The sequence below is a fragment of the Paroedura picta genome, chromosome 14, assembly GCF_049243985.1.
Source record: "Paroedura picta isolate Pp20150507F chromosome 14, Ppicta_v3.0, whole genome shotgun sequence".
NCBI classification, from domain to species: Eukaryota; Metazoa; Chordata; class Lepidosauria; order Squamata; family Gekkonidae; genus Paroedura; species Paroedura picta.
The window spans coordinates 754,635-778,105 of NC_135382.1; the positions used below are offsets into that span (position 1 = coordinate 754,635).

The following is a 23,471-nucleotide window of genomic DNA, read 5'->3' on the forward strand; positions in this document are numbered from 1 at the left end:
AGACAGAAAAGGAAACGACAATGGAAATACAGAGCTATCAGGAATGCATTGAACTTCTTCCAGGTAGACATTAGAGGCTGGCATGTACTTATCAGAACAGAGAAGGTGATATAGCAGGGAGATCACTGACAAAAACAAACGGTCCACCACACAGGAGATGACCCCACTGCTTGTGGTCCATTTGGAATGCTGGAACTGGACCTGTTTGCCCTGGCATCCAGTCATCAAGTACAAGATTTTTCTCCAGGTCCCATCTCCCTCGCACAGAAGGAGTGAATGCTCTGAACGCTCCATGGTCCAAGGGTCTCTGCAATTCCTGGTGACCCCAAACTCTATGGATCAGGTGGAGGTGACCTCTGGGGCTCCAGAGTGGCCCCACAGGCCTCGGTTTCCATCCTCAGTGGAATAACTGGGACAGGCTCCCTGGAAACCTGGGCATATTGCTGCAGGAGCCCATTTGGCGCTCAGGTCCAGAGTGGCTCCATCTGGCCATGCAAGGAATGGGCTCCTGGACATCGGCCACGCCTCACGTGTTGAAAAGACCATGGCATCGATTCTGCAAAAGAGCTCTCCCATCTGTGGAGCAGATGACAACTACACTCAAAACTATACCAGTAACTGAATAGTCTTATAGACTCAGAACCAAGTTTTAGTCCAGTGGATCTTTAAGACTAGACTAAGAAGGTTTTATTCAAGGTATAAGAGCACATGAACGCTAATACCATGAATAAAACTTTGTTGGTGCCACTGGACTCAATCCATGTTCTGAATATTCTTATAACAGAGGTATCCTACTTTAAGGGACTCCACGAACTGTGCAATTCTAAGAAGACCTTCATGGGAATAAGCCCCACCGTCTGGACCTTAGTAGGATACTAAGTGAACCTGCTTAGGCCTATAAATGTTTATGAAATCAGTCTCCCCCTGAGGGCCTCTTTCATATTTTTGAATAAGAATTGTTGATAACAAGAACATCATAACCAAAAACTGAACATCCTTTATGGAGGTTATGTGTGCTACTGATATCATGATTACATCTCACAAATGAACTGTAGCTTTACAGCTCATTCTGGTTTGTAGGTACTGTATTTGCCGGCGTATAAGGCGACCCCCCAACATTTCCACTCAAAATATAGAGTTTGTCACATTACATTACAGTACTATGGGCCACTATGGGCAGCTATGTCTATCCCAACTGAAGGGCACCCGGCGTACCGGACAACCCCCCCACCTGGAGGCATGTTTTCAGGGGGGGGAAGTAGTCTTATACGCCAGCAAATACTGTATGTTTGCTTTATTTTTAAAAGCATTTATCATAAAGGACAGGATAGGCATGGCTTCTACAGATGTGGGTTGCCAGGAACCTCCCTTAGGTCACTTCTGGATCCCGAGCAGGACTACAACCAGCAGTCCGATGCAGCGTAAGCAGCAGAGCATCTCAGCCGACAGCTTCATGGTGTCCCCAGCCCCCCCCCCCCCAGCCCCACTGAGCAGCCACAGGTCAGCTCAGCCTCGACCCTTGTGATGGTTGCTGGAGCTCCAGGACATGCAACCCTCGCCTGAGAGCGTCTCTCCTTGGAAACAGGCCGAGGCAACCCAAAGCACGCCTTGTTCTGCATCCCACAGAGTCTCCGCCCAATCAGGCCATTCCGCACACTGACACCAACCTCCTGTTTTGTTCCTGCAGTATAAAAATACCTACTTTTAAAATTTAAATCCACAACAGCAAGTTCTGTCCTGATTAACACCCAGTTCAGCATTTTCCTGTTTGCAAACATTTCAGAATAAATTCCTTTTAAAACTGAAATCTGAAAATCTGAATACAACTGATTGTGAGCAAAGTCGGTGTCTTCTTTCAGTGAAATGCTTTTAATTGAATCAAATGGGCAGCCATGTTGGTCTGAAGTAGCACCATAAAATCAGGGTCCAGCAGCACCTTTAAGACCCACAAAGATTTATTCAGGGCGTGAGCTTTCTGAGGAAGAGTGCTTGCACTCGAAAGCTCACACCTTGAATAAATGTTTGTTGGTCTTAAAGGTGCTGCTGGACCCTGATTTTGTTGCGCTTTTGATTGAGGCTACTTTAAAAATAAGGAAGCTGGTCAGAATACCAGTTGGGGGGGGGTTTCTCAGCCACCACAGTTTGGCCAGCACTTTCATGATGTGTGTATGATGAGCCTACACACGCCCCCCCCCAGACACACACACTGAGGCAAAAAGATTTATCTCCCCAAACAGTGTTGTTCTCTGACTGAGCAGCTGAAGTTGCCTGCACTCTTTGTTTTCCACTGACAAGGTGGCTTCTGTCAGCCCATTTCTACACAACAGCAAGCCGCACACTGAACAATGCAAAATTGTCGGCATAAAATGTTGCCTCCCCGGAGTAGATGTGAATGTCACAGTTTCCAAATCTTCTTTGACAGCAATGTTTTCCCCCCCTTCATATCTTACCTCACAGTTTTCAGATTAGGAACTCCTAAATTCAAATTTGGTTTCCTTCTGTGCTGCCATTTTGTGTTTCAGTGTTGTGTTCACCCTATCTACTGCCCTCCACCCCAGTTGTCCCCTGAACAATCCAGTTTTTTTAAGTGTAATGCCGATTGTGTTACCATTCAATTTTTTTCCTCATTATACTAGAGAAATGGTATACTGTTGGGACAAAACAGGCAGTGGGATTTCATGAGGCATTTTCCATACTATTACCCATCCATTCGAAATACATTGTCTTTTTTCTTACAATGTTATGCTGTTATAACACTATTGCACATGTAAAAAAAGCAGGTTCTGTTGCAGACAGAATACACAAGAATACTGCTGCATGACCCCTTTCCAAAGGAAACGTGGAATCCAGGGGGAGGGTCAGATTCAAATTCAAGAAAAAATTCTCACAAATAAATGCCCCATTGTGGATTGTGGAAGGGAGGCTGCAAAGTTGGCACATCAGCTAGGCCAGCGGCTCTCAACCTTCCTAATGCAGTTCCTTTAATACAGCTCCTCATGTTGTGGTGACCCAGAGCCATAAAAATATGCACGTGATCTTTCACAGAAATTAAACCGAAACTGACCAATGGTGTGAAGATCCATTGTCCATTATGGTATATACATTGGGTTTTTTCCCTGGGGTTTCTCAGTTCAGTTCTGCCTCTTGTCCCACCATGCCGATCTCACTCTTTTCCACTGCTCCACACACATGACCGCTCTATCTCGATCTACCCGCAAGGCTGTTGTGTGGATGGCGCCCGCCAGCAAAGCTGCTTGCCCTGCCGTGACCCCTGTGAAAGGGTCGTTCGACCCCCCAAGTGGTCCCGCCCGCCAGGTTGAGAACCACAGAGCTAGGGATTCAGCTTGCCAGAAAAGACCGGCTATACTGAAGGGTGGAAAAGGTATTGGAGACCTCAGCCTCATAAGTCTCCTGGGACTGCTAATCCAGCCGCTGCTGATCAGCCAGAGAGCCTGGCTTACAAGCTCACTGCTTCAGGGAAGAATTAAATTTCACATTTTGGTCTCCTGATAACCCAGTACTTTGAGCCTGGTTTCTGAAGTACTGTGGAATGGCGGCGGCTATAATCACCAATTATGCATGCTGCAGACGGCAACCGGGCCCAGAGTCAGCGTATGCCACCGAAAAAGCCATGTTAGCGAGATGCGGAAGAAAGTGGAGCTTCCCGGGATTAGGGCACAACCAGAAGTGGCTCCATAGTAGCCGCGTGCATAATCAGATACTCTGGGTTTTGCCGTCGTTGCGTTTCGTCCCGTGTGTAAGCGGTTTGCTTCGCTTCTTCCTTCGTTCTCCATGCCGCCGTTTCAGCGGCCGTGCATAATAGGCCCTTGTGAGACACAGAAGAAGTACCCTGTCCATCATTCTGAATGATTTTGAAGTGATGATGAAGATGATGCTATCCGTTCGGTCATGTCCGACACTCGGCGATGCTATAGGAAAGTCTTCGCCATGCACCCCTGTCTCTGACTGCCTCTTTTAGTTGGTTCATCTTCATCCCTGTGTTGGCTTTGATTTTATCAAGCCAGCTGACCCTTAAGCTAAAAGTGGGAAGGGTGTGTGGAGGGGAGCTCAAAGGGGCTCTTCTGTAATGACAGAGTTTGCAACATCACAGTAGAGAGGTTGTAAGTCATGGACTTCTTGGACCCTGGAGCAGTCATGCCGTAATCCAGCCTTTCTCAACTTGTTTTTACTATTGAGAAACCTCTGAAACATCCTTCATGAGCTGAGAAACCCCAGAAGTGGTGCAATCGTGCAGAATATGGTTGGGAAGCAGAGCTGTGGACACGCTCACCCAAGGCCACTCCCTTACCCATGTCCTCCAGGCCCATCATTAGCCATTTTGGGAGTCTTGTATGAGCCTCTTGTGGCGCAGAGTGGTAAGGCAGCTGTCTGAAAGCTTTTCCCATGATGTTGGGAGTTCAATCCCAGCAGCCAGCTCAAGGTTGACTCAGCCTTCCATCCTTCCGAGGTCGGTAAAATAAGTACCCAGCTTGCTGGGGGGTAAACGGTAATGACTGGGGAAGGCACTGGCAAACCACGCCGTATTGAGTCTGCCATGAAAACACTAGAGGGCATCACCCCAAGGGTCAGACATGACTCGGTGCTTGCACAGGGGATACCTTTACCTTTACCTTTAGAAGCAGTAATAACAGCAACAATGTCAAGTTTCTGCAGTTGCTCAGAAAACACAGCCCTTGACTTGGTGCAAAAGGTTGCATTTACTTTGAAGCAAGCAGGAGAAACCCAACAAGTACCTCATTGGAACTGGGGTACAATTTTAAAAGCACAGCATTTAACCACTTCCTCCGCAACCCCCCCCCCCCCCCCGTGAGAACACTAGAAACACAGGAATTCTTCAAAGGGAACCGAGCAGGCAGAGAGGGGGGTGCTCAAGTTCGTGATGCTACATTCTGGAGACAGGGAAGATAGATTGGGGGGGGGGTAGTGTGAAAGAGAGTAGGAAGGGAAGGAATCTGGGTGCAACAAACTCTCTGCATCTGCACAACAAATAAGATCTACACATCAGACAGAATTAAGCCTAAGGGCAGAAGCTTAGTATTCTGACAAACAGTGATAACAGTGGTTCGGTGATTGGTTGAACAACATTAACGTGATAACTGTCCCACGGTTGGTCAGTGCAGAGTTCATGGGGAGGGGCTTGGGGGGCCCCAGTAAATGTTGTCAGTTTGGTTAATCTCAACTAAATGCCTTGTGGAAGATCTGGAAATAACGGGGGGGGGGGTGTGGAGTGAGGGGAGTCTGTACTCTGTACTCTACTCTGGAGAACCATGGCCACCTTGGCCACCAGGCTGCCATTAAAACCACCTGGGCTCACAGAACTCTGACTCGTCTCAGGAACCTTGGCAGCCTGGGCACTGGGGGAAAGGTGTAGCGGAGCCCCCACGACCAGTCTGCCATCATTACATCCATCATCTTCACCCTGGAATAATAGAACCTGGCACAGAATCCTGTCACCTGATTACTAATGCCCAATGCAAACAACTCTAGAAATGGCATCCCGTAATGATCCATGATCCTCTGGAAGACCTTCCTGTTCAGGGACCCCCAAAGAAGCTTGGGGAAGCAGACGAAATGAGGAGGAAGGCGCAGCAAGGAAAGGAAAGAAGGTAGGAAAAAGAGAAATCCTTCAGATCAAGAGTAAGAGATGCCTAGTCATGATGCTCTCCCTCTCAAGGCAGAAGGAAGGCTGGGGAAGGAGGCATTCCCCACTGGAAAGCAGGACGTTCCATGTATCCTGCCTCCTTCGAGGAGAGATGGGAAACACACACTAAGCTGTCCTCCTCACCTAGAGGGAGAATAAATCTTTTCAACTGTAAAAATGAAACGTATCTCCATTTTAATTGCGAAAAAGCAAGCCACAGATATAAGAGTCACCTGCAAGTTGCAAAACAAAACAGGCAAAACTAGTTTCCTTCAGAGTGGTCATTGGTTTTTGAAAATGTGATTGGAAATCTTTACTTATTTATCTCCTGCTTTTCTACCCAGTGAGGATCCACTACAACCAACAACACTGCCCTCCCCTCATGCTCTTTGTCCTCCCAACAAACAAGAAACCTGTCAGACAGGCCAGGCTGAGGGGCCAACTCAACACTGCCCAGTGAGCTTCCCTGGCACAGTCATGATTCGAACCTGTGCCCAACACTCAACCCACAACCACACTATGGCTCCCTCAGTGTGTACAAATACACAGTGGATCCGGAGCACCAAGACAGAGGCAAGGTAGAGCATCAAGATCAGCAGGGAAGAGGCAAAATAGGGGATCCCTGAAATTCAAGGTGCCATTTCCAGTTTAGGTAGGTAAACACTAAGCGAATCAACCAGTGACATGATTACACAGGGAACTTGAAAAATTCTGGCACTATTCTAATTGCTAAGAGCCTCTTGTGTCGCAAGGTGGTAAGGCAGCAGAAATGCAGTCTGAAAGCTCTGCCCATGAGGCTGGGAGTTCAATCCCAGCAGCCGGCTCAGGGTCGACTCAGCCTTCCATCCTTCCGAGGTCGGTAAAATGAGGACCCAGCTTGCTTGCTGGGGGGTAAACGGTAATGACTGGGGAAGGCACTGGCAAACCACCCCGTATTGAGTCTGCCATGAAAACGCTGGAGGGTGTCACCCCAAGGGTCAGACATGACTCGGTGCTTGCACAGGAGGGGATACCTTTACCTATTCTAATTGCAAATCTATTTTGTGGTACAAATAATGATGAACTCTAGAAAAAGCAATCTGGCAAAGTTTTGACAAAGAAACTTATTTTCCCCCTGAATAGAAGACTGCGCTCATTTACACTGAAGCTTGGGCTTAAAACTGATTTGTCCCTCTGTTGTGCCCTGTTGTCCTCCCCAATCCCAATTCGGAAGGAGGCTCAGAAAAACAGCCTAGTTTATTGGCCAGGAACTATGTGGACGGACTCCCTCTTCACACAGAGTGTGGAGAGAACGCCATGCAGACCATTCCCCGTTGCCTGTCTTGACACAGAAACTCCACCCATTTCGAGTTAATCGTAAACCATAACATAAGTCAAACAGGGTTAAACATAAGCCACGACATAAGCCAGACCTCTTACTACTTTCCTAGTAATGGGTTTTCATCATCTATCTCCTATTGACGCATGCATTTACCTTATCATATATATACCCTTTTACTATAACTTGTGGCATCATTAACCTCCTTCTAACAATACCGTTTCTTATACCATGCAGCATCATCAATCTACCTGCATTTTATTCTGACATTCAGCGGGTCTTCTGCTCTTGGTGAGGCTGACATCTTTTGCTTTTAATGAAGACACACTTGCCTCTGGTGAGCCATACGTAGCTGATCTGTGAAAACTTCCAGCCTCCAGGCCTCCGTTTACACAAGCCTCTCCCTTCGATAGAGACCCCATGTTTACCTGCAGCATTGCCACTTAGATAGGACAGAGGCCCCCCTGAGAAAAGGCTGAATAATATACTAACAAAGCAAAACCTGCTAACACAGTTTCCTGCTGTCAGAGACTACCCCCAGCAAGCATATAACAGTGTCACAAAATGTTTTCTATTAGCATTACAAATATCTATTCTTTTTACAAGTATTTGTTTGATTCAATTCCTTCATTTTCAGAGCCTTCGCCTCTAACCTGTTCAAATATGCTTATCTTTGCTTCACAATTAGGATAATTTATTATCTGAAGACTAAGGTCAAAAATGCTCACCAATTCCTCAACAGTTTATGTCACTCCTATTCCACATTTGCAACACTACTGAATTGAAGGACCATTTACATGGGACTGCCCAAGCCAGCCTACTCTGACGGGGAGTGACCCAGCTGGGACCTGCCAAGAAGGTGCTTCTTCCCTGAGCCACATACGTCCCAAGTAGAACCAGCTCCTAGGCAAGGGGACAAGATCAAGCTCTGGGCCTCCAAACAGGACATGCTGCCAGTTGGGGTTTGGCTTTGAGCTCTAGTCTTAATAAGCAAAAGATTATTCCACAAAATCAGGTGACTTATCCCCCTTGCAACCTTAAGGCCCCTCACACAACTACATCAAAGCATCATCAAAGAGCTTTTGAGAGAAATGTGAGCTGCACATTGACACCTCCTCCCCGGGGCTGCCACAGAATCATAGTTAGAACTGACCTATAAGGTCATCTAGGAACTGAAAACTGCCTGCCCACCCACAGTGACCACAATTTCATGCCCAAATGATCCCGCCCACCAAAAATCTCCAGAATCTTGCTTGGAGGAAATTCATCTACCATCCCACAGTGGTGATCAACAATTCCCTGGGTATGCAAGGAAGGGGCAGACGCTGGCACATCCCTTCCTGCCCACCTCCTTAAGTTCCCAGAATCAGCATTTCTGTCAGATGGTGATCTAGCCTCTGCTTAAAAACTTCGAAAGAAGGAGAATCTGCCACCTCTCCAGGAAGCCTGTTCCACCGGGAAACTGTTCTGTCAGGAACTTCTTCCAGATGTTTAGCTGAAAATGCTTTTGAATTAATTTCAACCCATTGGTTTTGGCCCAACCCTCTGAGGCAACAGAAAACACCTCTGCTCCATCCTTAAACCGCTTCTGCGGAGCGGTATAAATAAAGCAGTAAGGGCAAACTGGGAGGAGAAAGGGGCGGGCCGAGTCTGTAATAAAAACTCGGAGGGGCCAATCCGAGTGTCACTCTGGGTGTCACTCCGGGGCCAAGTGGCCAATTGGGAGCTGCAAACAGTGGCCCGTCCTCAGCTGTGCACTCCAGCGAGTCGGCCATATTTGCCTCTGCGCTCTGGGACCGTAAGTCTCCCGCGGGAACAGGCTTCGCCGGCAGGGAAAGAGCTCCTTTCCCGCCGCCGAGCCAGGGATCTTTTTTTTTTTTTTTTATAATAATTTTATTGTTTATTATTATATGAAGCATTTACAGAAAAGTTGTAAAAAAAAAGCGACCAGTTGATATGGTTTGCCATCTCTTTTAACATAGATATTTAGTTCTCATCACATATTATTCCTAGTCTAGAAGTTTTTACCATTTTTCTTAGCCAAGTGATTGTTAGTACATATGAGATCTGTTATAGGAATACATTCTATTATTATCTTAAATGATATTAGGTCAGTCTCCTTCATAAGTTGGCCCTAACCCAAGAATTACTACTGTTGTCTTGTTAATGCCTATAAAATATGGTTTGTCATCCTCTTTTGGCATACATATTAACATACATATTCAATTCCCATCGCATATTAATCCTGATCTAGGAGTTATTACCATCTTTCTTAACAAAGTAGTTGTTGATACATAGGAAGGTATAATCTATTATAAGGATATATTCTATTATTGTCTTAAGTGATATAAAGTCAGTTCCCTTCATATATTAGACCTGTCCTAAAGGTTGCTACTGCTTTTTTTTTTCTCACAAGAAGCCAGGAGAATACTCCATTGTTCAGCTCATCTTTCAGGTGGTCGCAGAAAATGAAATTGTATTTTTTTCCATAGTAGAGTGTTTCTGATTGTCCTTCTGTCAGGGCCAGAGAAATCTCTTGCTTGATTCTTGCTTGTAATCGCCTTTGAGGGGGCTCTGAATCCTTTGTCAATCTGGATCTCTTCCTCTGGTCGCACAGAAGTATCTCCTGATAGCTTCCTAGTTGCTGTCGCTTTTGAATAGACTCTTTTTATTTTGCTGATCCAGGTCATTTCCTGCTCTGAATAGACTTCCAGGTTTTTGGTACTTTCCTTCCATGAATCTGTTTTCCCAGGTTCTTTAAAGATACTTTGGGTTTTTACATCTCTGGCACTCTCTCCCTCCAGTTGATTAACTTCCAGACATTGAAGTTTCACTTGATTTACTGTTAGCTGAGCTGCGTCATCAGCTGGTCTCTCCGGATCTTGGGCTCCATCCAAAAGCTCCCCCTTAGTCCCACGAATTTCCTTTTCCAGCTTATTGACTGCTTTCAGTATCTCTGAGTTTACTTTGCATAACAAATGGAAAAGCTGTGCCTTAGTTAATTCTTCCATAGTTCTAGGCAGTCACAAACTATAAACAGAAAGTCTCGTGAGGTCTCGCGGGAGCACGAGCGATCCCAAATTATCAGTTTGTCGATCTCCGTATCAAGTCAAATTCTCCCACTGAACGTTCACCCATAAATCTTCAAGGCACTCTCTTTGTTTGGTTAATGGGTGTAATTAGCTGGGAGTCTCTCACTCGGGGAAAGAAGGAATTCGCTTGTAAATTGGTTGAGGGGGGGGAGGGAAGAGCTTGTGAGAGGAGAGAGAGAAAAGCCAGAAAGCTTTCAATTCTTACTGTTGTAGGTTCCAGCTTCTGTCAGCTTCTGCTCCTATCGATCTGGTAAATGATGATCTGGGAAGAATGTGAGGTCGGCTGGTCGTTTCAAGCTTGTAAAGTTGTTTGCGACAACGACGCCATCTTGACCTTGAGCTCAAGCCGCTATTAATCCAGGGAGGTCTTGCTTCTCCCTACGGATCTGTAGGACCCTCAGGTCACCGTTCCCGGTTCCTGGGGCGACCGGTGAGCAGATTTGCGTATCTGTTCAGGTCAGCCAGGTGCATAAGCCCCTGACCCTCGGCATGGCTTAAGAGCTGAACTGAAGTCCAGCTTTCTTTATGGCGCCCCTGGTGGTTCTCCCCGAGCCAGGGATCTTGCCCGGGGAGGGGGCTGGTGGCGAACGAGCCCCAGGAGCTCTTTTGCCACCACCAAGGCGGCCACCGTCTCCGGGGAGTGGGGCGGGGGCAGCGGCACAGCCACCACCAGCCGCAACCTTCTGCCGGGCACTGGAACAGCCCATTTTTATAAATGGGCTTTCGTACTAGTCTTCTCTAAGACAGCCCTTCAAGTATTTGAAGTTGGTTATCATATCATCTCTCAGTTGCCTTCTCTCCAGGCTAAACAAACCAAACTTCCTTAACCTTTCCTCATCTGAAACCCCTTGGTCTTGAAACCCCTCACCTTCTTTCTAGCTATCCTCTGGACATGCTCATTTCTCTACATTTTTCTTCAGTTGTGGTGCCCAAAACTGAACACAGTAGTCCAAGTGAGGTCTAACCAGAGATGAGTAAAGTAGTAACATCACCTTGCATGATCTGGACACTCTACTTCTTTTAATACGGCCCAAAATCCCGTTTGCCTTTTTAGCCACCCAATCACACTGCTGACTCATGTTCATTATTCCAAGTCCCTAGAAATGTGGCTAATGACACCTTAATTGCTGAACTAGGTCAACAGAGGCTCGAAACCAGAGACTGGTCTCTTACCTTTAGATACTGGATCAGTTTTCATTTTAGGGCACAGTCAAATAACCTTTTGGCTGCCCTGTTAAGTGATTCCCAACAACTCCAACTGGTCTCATAGACTTTCTAACAAACTCCTCTCATTGGGCTTAGATTTACACTCTTTGATGAATAGTGAGGAGAAAAGTATATATAAGTTCATAGTAAGGAGACTGGAGGACATTGAATATCAATCCTTACTGTCATTTACATCTTCATCTTGCTCTCCCCATGTATGGAATATTATCCCATTATATAAAATTATCCCACCCTACCTTACCATTATTGAAAATTACTCCGACCGGAAAGCTTTCATGCTTGCTCAGCTGAACTCTTTCCCTTCTAATGTTCTCTGAGGGAGGTTTAACCGCATGCATTTAGTGGAGAGACGACGTTTTCATGGTTGTACGGTTCCCGATCTTCTTCCTCATATTATTTTGTTTTGCCCCAAGTTTTCTTTATACCACTATCTGACATTCTATCCTCCCCTCAGTTCCACTGCGACAAAACTGTAATAGTTAATACATTACTTGATAGCTGCCCAAAGGATCCTGCCCAAAGCACCCGTATGGCAGCATTTTTAGACAAGGTTTTTAGAATTAATTCCTTGTTTTTAACAAAAATGAGTAACTCCACTTGATTTTTTTTTTAATTTACTTTATATCTTCCTTCTTGTGTTGTTCATTATGCCAATAAAGGCTTCTGCATCTGTATCTACCTAAATGCAGAACTTTATATTTTTCACTGTTGAAATTCATTTTATTCATTTTATTCATTTTAGCCCAGTTTTCTAGCCTGTCAAGATCATCCTGTCTCCTGATTCTGTCTTCTGGTGTGTTTTCTCCCCCTCCCAGTTTAGTATCGTCTGGAAATTGAATAAGCATCCCCTCTATTCCTTCATACAAAGGAATACCATGAAATACATATGATGCAGAGACTCTAGTGGCAACCTGCGAGGAGCGGGGGAATCTCAGTGAAGGGGCTCTACTGCCACCTGGTGGAGGCAGCCAAGGCTGCAGTCCACCATGGGGGACACAGATTGATCCCAGAAGATCTGCGGAGAAGGACGTGGGGGGGGGGGTTAGGCAGCCCTTGGGTGGCCTTGGTGGGGGGAGACCTTGGATAGACCCTGTGTGGGAGATCTGGGGATACCCCCATGGGTGAGTGTGTTTTATCTGTATAAGTTAGATAAGGGGGTGTGGGGGTGGCTGGACGGGGAGGAGGAGGATGGTTCAGTACAGAAATAAGTTAGCGCTAGGTTGTGGGATGGCTGCTTTTTCCAGGGGGATTTGTAGGGACTTTGTAGGAGGGGTCTAGAAAGGGGTGGTGATTCCAACAATTACAGACCAAGGGAGGTATAACATAGGAAAGAGGTTGGACAAGAGAAGGGCAGGGAGTTATTTCAGTCCCATCTGCCCATGGCTGTGGAGTTTTCACAGCCACCAGCCTGGTCATGCTCGCTGCCCTTCTAACCTCCATCCCTTGACAGGCAAGAATGAAGACTAAAGTGGAGCTGACAGTGGTCTTGTGTAACACCAGGTCAATTAATAACAAGTCCTCGACCCTGCAGGACTATTTCGCAGAGAAGGAGGGAGACCTGGCACGTCCTACAGAAACCTGGGCAAGAGAGGTTGAAATGGCTGCCCTTAAAGTTCTGGCCCCACCCAGGTTTGCGATCCTTCACCAGTTAACAGCTCTGTGGCACAGGAGGGAGTTGGCAATTCTGGTGGATCTGATGGCGGCTGAACCTGTCCCATGGTTGGACCCCTGTGGGCAGTGGGTGTATTTTAGCCTGCCTGTGGAGACTTATGGATCCAACTGGGTTCCTGAATGTTCTGATGCCTCCCAGTAACTTGTTGGTGGCACTAGAGAAGAACTGGTAGTTCTTTTTGACCACGCCTATTCATGAGGTTGCTCCTTGGCGCCCTCTTCACCCTCATCTCACATTGGCTTCATGGTTTTCCAAGGAACTAAGGGGGAGGAAGCAGGAAGTGAGAGGGCTAGAGTGAGTGTGGAGAAAGACTCATAGCGAAGTAGAAAGAACATCTTATTGCAAGCTTATGAAGGCGTATGAGGTGGCAGTGAAGGCGGCTAAGTTTTATGCCACCTCTATTGCGCCTGCGACCTCCCGCCTGGCCCAATAGTTTAGGGTAGTTCAATCTCTTACTGCCCTTGAGGAGGGGTGCCAGAATAGGAGTCAATTGGAACTTGGCTGTGAGGCATTAGTGAGCTTTTTCATGGATAAAGTCTTGTCTCTCTGCCAGGATCATCCTGCCACCCTTAATACAAAAAGGGAATTAGAGGTCCCTTAGCCTTCTTGGGGGATATGTTTGGTGGCTTAGCTCTTGGAAACTGAAGTGGACAGGTTTCTGGGGTTGGTGAGGGCAACCACTGCCCCCCTTGATCCTTGTCCATCTTGGTTGCTCAAAACAAGGGACCAGGGATAGGAGGCCCTCTGGGAGATATCATCAACCTCTCCATATCTGCTGGGGAGTTCCCAGTCGTGCTGAAGGAGGTGGTGGTTCATCCCTTACTGAATAAAACATTGCTGATTCCGCAGGACTCAGCCAGATATCGCCTTGTCTCGCATCTTGCATTTCTGGGTAAGGCAGCTGAAAGGGCTGCTGCAGACCAGCTCCTAGCATATTTGGAGGAAGCAGTTACAAAAGCCAATCCTGGAGGTGACCGTCGCATGGATCACCATGGCCAGATGCTCAGAGGACAGATAGGGTGCTAGTAGCCTTGCCTGGCAAAGATGGAAAAACACCTGGTGGGCTACCTTCTTGACTTGTGCCTCCATGGATAGTGAGGCATCCAAGGTCACACTAAGGTCCCTGGCCTGGGGCACAGTGACTAGTCACTGCGTCCCGGCTAGGCCAGGCCGGGCAAGCATGCTTCCTGGTCTGCCCCCTTCCTGCCCAGCCATAGCACCTCTGTCTTGGAGGGCTTGAGTTTCAGGTGACTCTGCTCGAGCCACTCTGCAACGGCTTCCAAACATCTGGCAAATGGATCTGGGGGGGGGAGTCTGGGCAGCCGCCAATGAAGAGCTGGGGGTCATCAGCGTACTGTTGGCAGCCCAGCCCAAAGCTCCGGACCAGCTGAGCCAGAGGGTGCATGAAGATGTTGAAAAGGGTGCGGGAGAGCACCACACCCTGAGGAAGTCTGCAAGGCAGCTGGCAGGGATGCGATAACTCTTCTCCTACCGCCACCCTCTGGGACCGATTATGGTGGAAGGAGCGTAACCAGTTAAGAGCTGTGCCCCGTATCCCTGTCACAGCAAGGCGGTGAGCCAATAACTTGTGGTCAACTACCTCAAACACAGCTGACAAATCGAGTATAGTGAGAATGGCCGAACCGCCCCAATCAAACTGGCACCGGAGATCATCCCACATGGTGACCAGCGCCGTCCCCACTCCATGGCCAGGACGGGAGCCAGACTGATATGGATCGAGCACCAAAGTTTCCTCCAAGAATGCTAAGAGTGGGTCCCCCGCAGCCCTTTCAACCACCTTACCCAGGAATGCAAGATGTGAAACGGGACAGTCGTTGGCTGGGTCCCACAGGTCCAAAGATGTTTTTTTAAGGAGAGGGAGAACCAGCACCCCCTTTGGCTGCTCAAGGAACACCCCTATTGACAGGGAGAGATTGATAATATCCCTGAGCTGACCTCCTATCCGCTGGTCTCCCTCTCTGAGGAGCCGGGATGGACAGCAATCCAGGGCGCAAGTGGTAGCCCTCAATAACTCTAGCAAGGTGAGCCTCCTGAAGCCATCAAACGTCACCTCCAAAGGCGGCCAACAGGTCTCCAGCTCCTTTTCCGTATCAACTGTAGCAGGAAGGTCACGGCATAACGACAAGACTTTATCCGCAAAGTAGCTCACTAATGCCTCACAGCTTAAGTCCAATTTACTAATATTTTGGCACCCTTCCTCGAGGGCAGTAAGAGACTGAACTACCCTAAACTACTGAGCTGGGCGGGAGCTTGTGGACGCAATTTCTGGGGCAAAAATGGCCCGCTTTGCCACTTTCACCGCCATCTCATATGCCCTCAGAAGCATGCAATAAAATGTTCTTGCCACCTCATCATGAGTTTTCCACCACACTCACTCCAGTCGTCTCACTTCCCTCTTCCTCTCCCAGACCTCACTGGTATACCAAGGAGCCCGCTTGAGGTGAGAGCGGACATCTCGGGGCGATCTCGTCTATGGCAGCTGTTAGGAGGGACTGCCAGTCCTCCACCAGCACCGTCAACAAGTTGCCAGGAGACATTGGGTCCCGTGGAGCACTCTAGAAACCAATTTGATACATCAGGCTCCGCGAAAATACACCCATCACCCAACTGGGGAAGGGGTGGAATCTTGAGCCGAGCCCGCAGGGCTCCTGTGAGGACCCGGTAACCCTGTGAGGACCCTAGCAGCTGCATTTTGGACCAGCTGCAATTTCCAAGTCACGGACAAGAGAAGGCCCATGTGCTATTGCCAAAACAAGTCTCCCTCATCTTGTGATAATGCATTGATTTTTCCTACCTAAATACAGAACTTTATATTAATCACTATGGAAATTCTCTGAGCTCTCTGAAGAAATCAGGGCCCTGAAAAAACTCCCACAATTTCACAGCACCTGCAAAAGGGAGCTCCTCCACCAGTCATTTGCTTGATCCTGACCAACTCAATCTGACTTACCCAGGGATTCTGTCAAAGTTAGCATTCCAGTTGAAATATTGTTCCAGTTGATATGTTATATAATGACTAGATATAAAGCTCATTGTATATTGTAATACAATGGGCGCTGGCCTGCCCTGCCCTGTGGCAGGCCCCCTTGCAGCTCTCCTGAGCCCCCCCACCACCACGCTGCCACCCCTGGCTCCCTTCCCCCACCGAGTCCCCATCTTCGGCAGGGTGCTCCTTTCCCCGTGGCGACGGCTTCTCCCCCCGGCCCCTCCAGGCACCAACATCATGGCGAGGATAGGGCGTCTTCACCATCGGATGGGTGAGGAAGGGGCAATGGTGGGGGCATTTGGAAGAGTTCCATGTTGGCGGTGGGTGCGGGGGAAGCAGAGGCTGGTCTCGGTGCAGGTGGAGGCGCCGCGGCGGCTGCAGTTTCAGACCCAGCAAGATCTCTACGGGCAGTTCCCTAGGGCCGGGCAGTGGCTGCGTGGGAGACAGTGGTTTCCCAGGAGAGCAGGGTGCATTACGGGGATACACGGGGTGAATGTGAGGCGGCGTGGGTGGTGAGGTGGTGGCGAAAGAACTCCGCATGGGGGTAGGTGGAGGCGATGGGGGGGGAGAAGCGGCCCCTGCCGGTCTTCTTGCGGCTGGGCCAGCCACTCCACAGATTGGTCGCTCTGGTGCCCTTCCAGAGGAGGAAGAAGGAGGAGGAGGAGAAAGCGGCGGCTGGACCTCAGCCGGTCGCCGGGCACCTACCTTTAGCATCCCCAGGGAGCGGCGGGATGGTGACAGGTGGCCGCAGGCGGCCGAGTTCGTTGGCTGGTCTGGAGGTTCTGTGTGCCTCCCGACTGGTTGGAATGGCAGTCCGGGGCTCTGGGGGCCAATCGGGAGGAGCGTGGCCCCTTGGTCCCAGACTGACAAGCGGTCGGTCCCGATTGGCCCCTCCGCTTGTCAATCCGGGGCCAAGGGGCCAATTGTTGCCCCCACATCCCAGACTGCGCCCACCCCCACACCCCTTAGCCTTTTATTTATACCGCAGAGCAGTGTAAAGATTGTTATATTTGTTATGATGCTCTATGTAACTACCCTATAATATTCTTTGTAAATCGCCCAGAGCTGTAAGGAAGAATATAAATCAATCAATCAATCAATCAAATTAATTTTATCTCAGTTTTCTAGTCTGATTCTGACTGTAACCTGATTCTGTCTTCTGCTGTGTTTCCTACTCCTTCCAAGCGGCAGGACCTTGTCATCATGGGTGACTTCAATTTCCCAGATGTGTGCTGGGAAACAAACTCTGCGAAGCATCCTCAGTCATGCAACTTTCTGACCTGCCTGGCTGACAATTTCATTCATCAAATGGTAGATGAACCCACAAGAGGTTCAGCCATACTGGACTTAATACTGACCAACAGGCAAAAAAGTTGGTGGATGAGGTGAAGGAGGTGGGGACCCTAGGGGGAAGTGACCATGTCCTCATAGTATTCCTTTTGAGATGGGGAGCCAAGGAAGCTTGTAGCCAGATGCAGATGTTGGATTTTCGTAGGGCAAACTTTAATAAACTCAGAGACATGATGAGTGTCATACCATGGACGAGAATGCTGGAAGGGAAGGGAGCATGTGAAGGGTGGGCGCTACTCAAACAAGAGCTATTGCATGCTCAATCAATGACTATCCCAGAAAGACAAAAACACTGCAGGAGCTCTAAGAAGCCTATTTGGATGAACAGAGAACTTCAAGAGGAACTAAGAAAGAAAAGGGAAATGTTCAGGAAATGGACGGAAGGACAGAGCTCTAAAGAGTACCTACAACGTTATTCCGATCTTCAAAAAAGGGAGAAGGATGACCTGGGAAACTACAGACCAGTGAGTCTGACCTTTGTTGTGGGGAAGATAATGGAGCAGATATTAAAGGGAGCGAACTGCAAACATCTGGAGGACAATTTGGTGATCCAAGGAAGTCAGCATGGGTTTGTCTCCAACAGGTCTTGCCTGGTTTCCTTTTTTGACCAAGTAACAGGTTCGCTGGATCATGGAAATTCAGTTGATGTCGTTTACTTGGATTTTAGTAAAGCTTCTGATAAGGTTCCCCATGAAGTTCTGATGGATAAATTGAAGGACTGCAATCTGCATGTTCAGATAGTTAGGTGGATAGGGAATTGGTTAGAGAACCGCACTCAAAGAGTTGTTGTCAATGGTGTTTCATCAGACTGGAGAGAGGTGAGTAGCGGGGTACCTCAGGGCTCGGTGCTCGGCTCGGTACTTTTTAACATATTTATTAATGATCTAGATGAGGGGGTGGAGGGACTACTCATCAAGTTTGCAGATGACACCAAATTGGGAGGACTGGCAAATACTCCGGAAGATAGAGACGGAGTTCAACGAGATCTGAACACAATGGAAAAATGGGCAAATGAGAGCAAGATGCAATTTAATAAAGATAAGTGTAAAGTTCTACATCTGGGTCAGAAAAATGAAAAGCATGCCTACTGGATGGGGGATACGCTTCTAGGTAGCACTGTGTGTGAACGAGACCTTGGCAGTGTGATTCAGCGGTAAGAAAGGCGAATGCCATTTTGGGCTGTATCAACAGGGGCATCACATCAAAGCAGGGGGTTGGACTCGATGGCCTGTATGGCCCCTTCCAACTCTATGATTCTGACTCTATGATTCTGTGATTCAGTTTAGTACCATCTGTAAATTTAATAAGCCCCCCCTCCCATTCCCTCATCCAATTCATTTATTAATAAGTTGAACAACACAGGGCCCAGGACAGATCCCTGGGGCACTCCACTTGTCACTCCTCTCCAAGAGGATGACAAACAGTTAATAAGCACTCCTTGGGTGCGATCTGTCAACCATTTATTGTTTAAGGTAACCAGATTTTAACATTGGTAAAGCGGGACACCATTGACCGGGGGGGGGGGGGGGTTCTTCAATAATAATTTGGTCTATATGGAGCAACAAAAGGTTTCATAGAACTTTTTGCCAATGTCCTTCCAAAAGTGGGACAATCTGCTCACCTTATTATTGATCCATCTAACATGAATAGGATCCATACTGCATTTTATCAACTTGTCAACGAGAATATCATGTGGAACCTTATCAATAGCTTTACTGAAATTTGTCATGGGCCAGATCAATCTTTTCAGTGTTTCCCTGGGTCCCTCTGAATCAGCCCTCCCCATGGTGCAATCTGGCCACAGTGGTTAGGATGCTCAGAGTTTCACACTTTTGACTGCTCAAAGGGTTCTGTCCTGGGAACTGGTTTCCCCCATGAATTATTGGGGGCAGGAGTATGAGTCTCTATAACTGCCATTTCCCCTTTGCCAATTTTCTCGTTCTGTGTGCAGCTACCGCTTATCCCTGCAAAGTGCCTTCAGTAAGGACTAACTTTTGCTACGGTTCCCATGACTGGGACTCTGTTCTGCTGGTTCTGAGGGCCAGTTGCTGGACTGCTTCCAGTGGGTCATGATATCTACAGCAGTGGTCCCCAACCTTTTTATCACTGGGGACTGGTCAATGCTTTTACTGAGGCCTGGGGGGGGGTCTTTTGCCCAGTGACGTCACTGCTGCTGCCTGAGCCCCTGCTCCACTTGCTTTCCCGACGGTGCCCCTGACTTCCCGCCGCCTGCTGGGGGGCGCTGCCAGCAGCAGCTGCGCAGTGCTACACCGAGGGGGAGCCCCAGCCATGGCGGCTGCCGGAGAGCACCAAAGGTGAGCCAGCGGCAGAGTGGCAGGGCAGCTCCCAAGGCAGCAGCCGGGGAGGAGCCGTGGCCCAGTACCAACTGATCCAGGAACTGGTACTGGTCCCCATCCCTCGGTCTGGGGACCACTGATCTACAGCATTCCCCTCATTTCCATTTGCCCGCCTCCAGTCTTCTGGCACTTCACCAGTTCTCAAAGAATTGTCGAAAATAATGGACAGAGGTTCAGAAGTTACATCCACAACATTTTTTAGTACCCTCGCATGCAATTCATCGAGCCCAGGGGCCATAATTTCATTTAAAAGAACTAGATGTTTATGGACTACCTCTACAGTGATCCTAGGCTGCAATTCTCCTGATGAATCTCCCAAGTACGTTCTTCCCCAACTTGGATAATAGGCCTTCTTGTAGAAATCCTATCCCGGGGACCCAGACTCCGAATCCCACCTGCCAGCACCACCAACGCAGCCAGCAGTTCGTCCCCATTACCTTCATCTCCCAACTAATTCCTCTTCCTAGTGAGCTTCTCTCAGCAATTCAGGAGCGACGTGTGGCTCTTTGCTACGCCTTCCATGACTCTTCCCAATGGGGCACCTGAGCCCTGCTTCAGATAAGGTGGGCTACTTTGAAGAACAGGTAAGCTGAAAGTCTCCCTGAGATGCAGTCCTTATGTCAGGCCCAGAAGTCTTCTGGTTGTTGTTAATTGTGAATTAATTCTCTTCAAGCTGAAGAGTGTGTGCCACTTTATCTATGCAACCTGGGAGAGTGAATGTGAAATGTCGCCAAATGCTATTTGTAAATAAGGAAGAGACGTGTGAGGGCTGTTGTTCATTCTGGAAGCCCGTCTCCTTCTGACCCACTGAGCCATAGCCCGTCCTTGCCCCATGGGCTCACATCAGAACCTTGCTGTGTATGGGGGGGGGGGGGGGCTATGCCTTTCCAAGGAAGAGAAGCAAGAAGATGGTAGTGGGTGGTGTACTGATGCGGATCCATCTACCCCCAGCCCCAGCATATTGATGCAGACTTGACTTAGGGTTGATAGAGGATCTAGGAAAGCAAAGAGTAAGGCAGGTATCGGTGGAGATGGCAAGCTGGACTCCCTTCTGTTCCTTCCTGCTTCTCCCTGTGTGGACCCGTCTATTCTAGGCATGGCGTACTAAGCAGGCTTAGTAACAGATATGTTTAACTTAGATGAACTCAGGCTGAAATGTTAAGTCTGCATTGCTCAGAGGTCAGATTTAGTTAAAAGTACACATTCCCCTTGTCTAACTGTTATTATTTTATAATTAGCTTCAAAGCCTGTTACTTACTTACTTACTTATTTATTTAGATTTTTATACCGCCCTTCCCTATGGTTCTGGGCAGTTTACATAAAACATTTTGAAACATTTACATAGAACACTCTCAAAATCTATATAACAATATGACAATAACAATAACATACCAACTCGAACAGTATTTTAACAATAACTTTGACACTCCCTCAGTAGGATCGGTCCCTCAGTCTGGGGGGGGGGGGGGGGACCTGTAGATGTTATGGGTCAGTCGGCCTCATTAGTTCCACCTAATGCCTGGTGGAGGAGCTCCCTTTTGCAGGCCCTGCGGAATTGTGGCAGTTCTTGCAGGGCCCAGATCTCTTCAGGGAGCTCGTCCCACCAGGTGGGGGCCAGGACTGAGAAGGCCCTGGCCCCCAGCCAGGCAGCGTAAGGTGGCTTTGGGCTGCAGCTTGCTGCCAGATCAAATGGGGCAGGCGGGGGCTGACCAACCGGTTAGCAGGCCCGGGACAGAGCTCCTTAGCAGGCAGTCAGCAGGCCAGGAGGCCCTCGTTAGCAGGCCCAGCCTAGCAGGCCAGGAGGCCCTTGTTGGTAGGCCCTCCACCACGACCCTTTGCCCAGGGCCCTCTCAGCACCACTGATCCTCTATTCCTGTAACTCAAGTGCTCCAATCAATCTCTTGCAACAAACACACAGCTGCGCTCTGAATCAACTGAAAATCTAACCACGGTAATAATTGCACCAATGTCAAGGAGTCCTGTGGCATCTTATTTATTTTTGCATTTCTACCACACCCTACCCAGAGGCTCTAACTTTTAGCTTTTGGGAATCAGAGCCCCTTTGATCAGGACAGCTTTGAACATGCAGACAGCTCTGCTGTCTGTACTTCCATACGAGCAGCAGAAATTTAAAAACAGAAAACGCAAGAATTTAGCAGCACTACTCGTTAACTAAAATTAGCTACAATCACTCAAGCACAGCACCTTTACAAATGTGTTAACCTCTAATTATGAGGAAATGAATATGGGATACTTTATCTGCTCAAATGATCATGTCATTTAGGAAGACACCTTAACCACACTGGATCACTTGTTCTGACCCTGTCCTGCCATTCACCATCGGAACTGACTGGGGCTTTCAAATAGGTCAGAGGCTCCTCCCTTTTGGCTCAGGCCGCTTTACATTACAACTCAAAGGTTGTTGTTGTTGTGGTTAGGTGTGAAGTCGTGTCCGACCCATCGCGACCCCATGGACAATGATCCTCCAGGCCTTCCTGTCCTCTACCATTCCCCGGAGTCCATTTAAGTTTGCACCGACTGCTTCAGTGACTCCATCCAGCCGCCTCATTCTCTGTCGTCCCCTTCTTCTTTTGCCCTCGATCGCTCCCAGCATTAGGCACTTCTCCAGGGAGCCCTTCCTTCTCATGAGGTGGCCAAGGTATTTGAGTTTCATCTTCAGGATCTGGCCTTCTAAGGAGCAGTAACAGTACTGTAAACATCCAACAGTGAAACTTGTGCCAGCAGTGTAATAACAATGATTTCTTCCATCCTTCCGAGGTTGGTAAAATGAGTACCCAGCTTGCTGGGGGGTAAACGGTAATGACTGGGGAAGGCACTGGCAAACCACCCCGTATTGAGTCTGCCATGAAAACGCTAGAGGGCATCACCCCAAGGGTCAGACATGACCCGGTGCTTGCACAGGGGATACCTTTACCTTTTAATAACAATAGTGTGGCTCAACAGCTCAAGACTGAGAAAACCCTGGCTCTAGTCATTGACAGACGAGCTTCTCTGGGGACTGAGATAGTCAGTCTATTGGTGTTAAAAGAGCATAAAGCTCTTTGGGGGGGGTGTAGGTGGAGAGGCGTTTTTCCAGATACTCAGGGCCCAGACCGTGTATGGCCCTGAAGGTAATTACCAGAACCCTAAGCCTGATCAGGTATTCAACTGGTAGCCAATGCAGTTGCTGGAGTGCAAGTCAAATATGAGCCCTCCAAGGCAAAACCATAAGAACCCTGGCTGCCGTGTTCTGTAACAGTTGGGAGTTTCCGGGTCTGGGATAAGGGTAGGCCTGCGTAGAGCGAGTTGCAGAAGTCCAGCCTGGAGATGACCGTCGCATAGATCACTGTGGCCAGGTGCTCTGGGTCCAGGTAGGGCGCTACTAGCTTGGCTTGGTGTAAAGCCTCAAAACAGAATTGGATTTATCTTCCATTCTTATGTGACTATCATGGGGGGGAGCATCAAGTCACAGCTGACCTAGGGTAACTCTGTGGGGTTTGTAAGGCAAGGAAAAAAGTGACAGACTTGGGAGCTCAGGTTGTGTTTTTGTCAATTCTTCCTGTTAATGGCTGAGGCAGGGAAAGAAAAATAATGCAGATAAATGACTGGCTACACACGGGGATCATCAGGAAAGTTTCGGGGTTTTGGACCATGGATGAAGCTACCATGATGAGGCTCTTCTATTGGAAGATGGTTTGTACCCCATGAAGGTAGGGAAAAATATTAAACTGATAAGAACAGATACTACGCTTGATCTTAGCCAAAAGGCCGAGAAGTGATGAGGTA

General features: G+C 48.3%; 1 protein-coding gene and 1 pseudogene across 1 annotated transcript in view; both read right to left on the reverse strand.

The window, feature by feature from the left end:
* The window catches only part of GABBR2 (gamma-aminobutyric acid type B receptor subunit 2), a 489,886-nt gene that overhangs the window by 429,522 nt on the left and 36,893 nt on the right, over positions 1-23,471 (reverse strand). The window lies entirely within an intron of this gene.
* On the reverse strand, positions 23,356-23,465 carry LOC143824109 (U2 spliceosomal RNA; annotated as a pseudogene).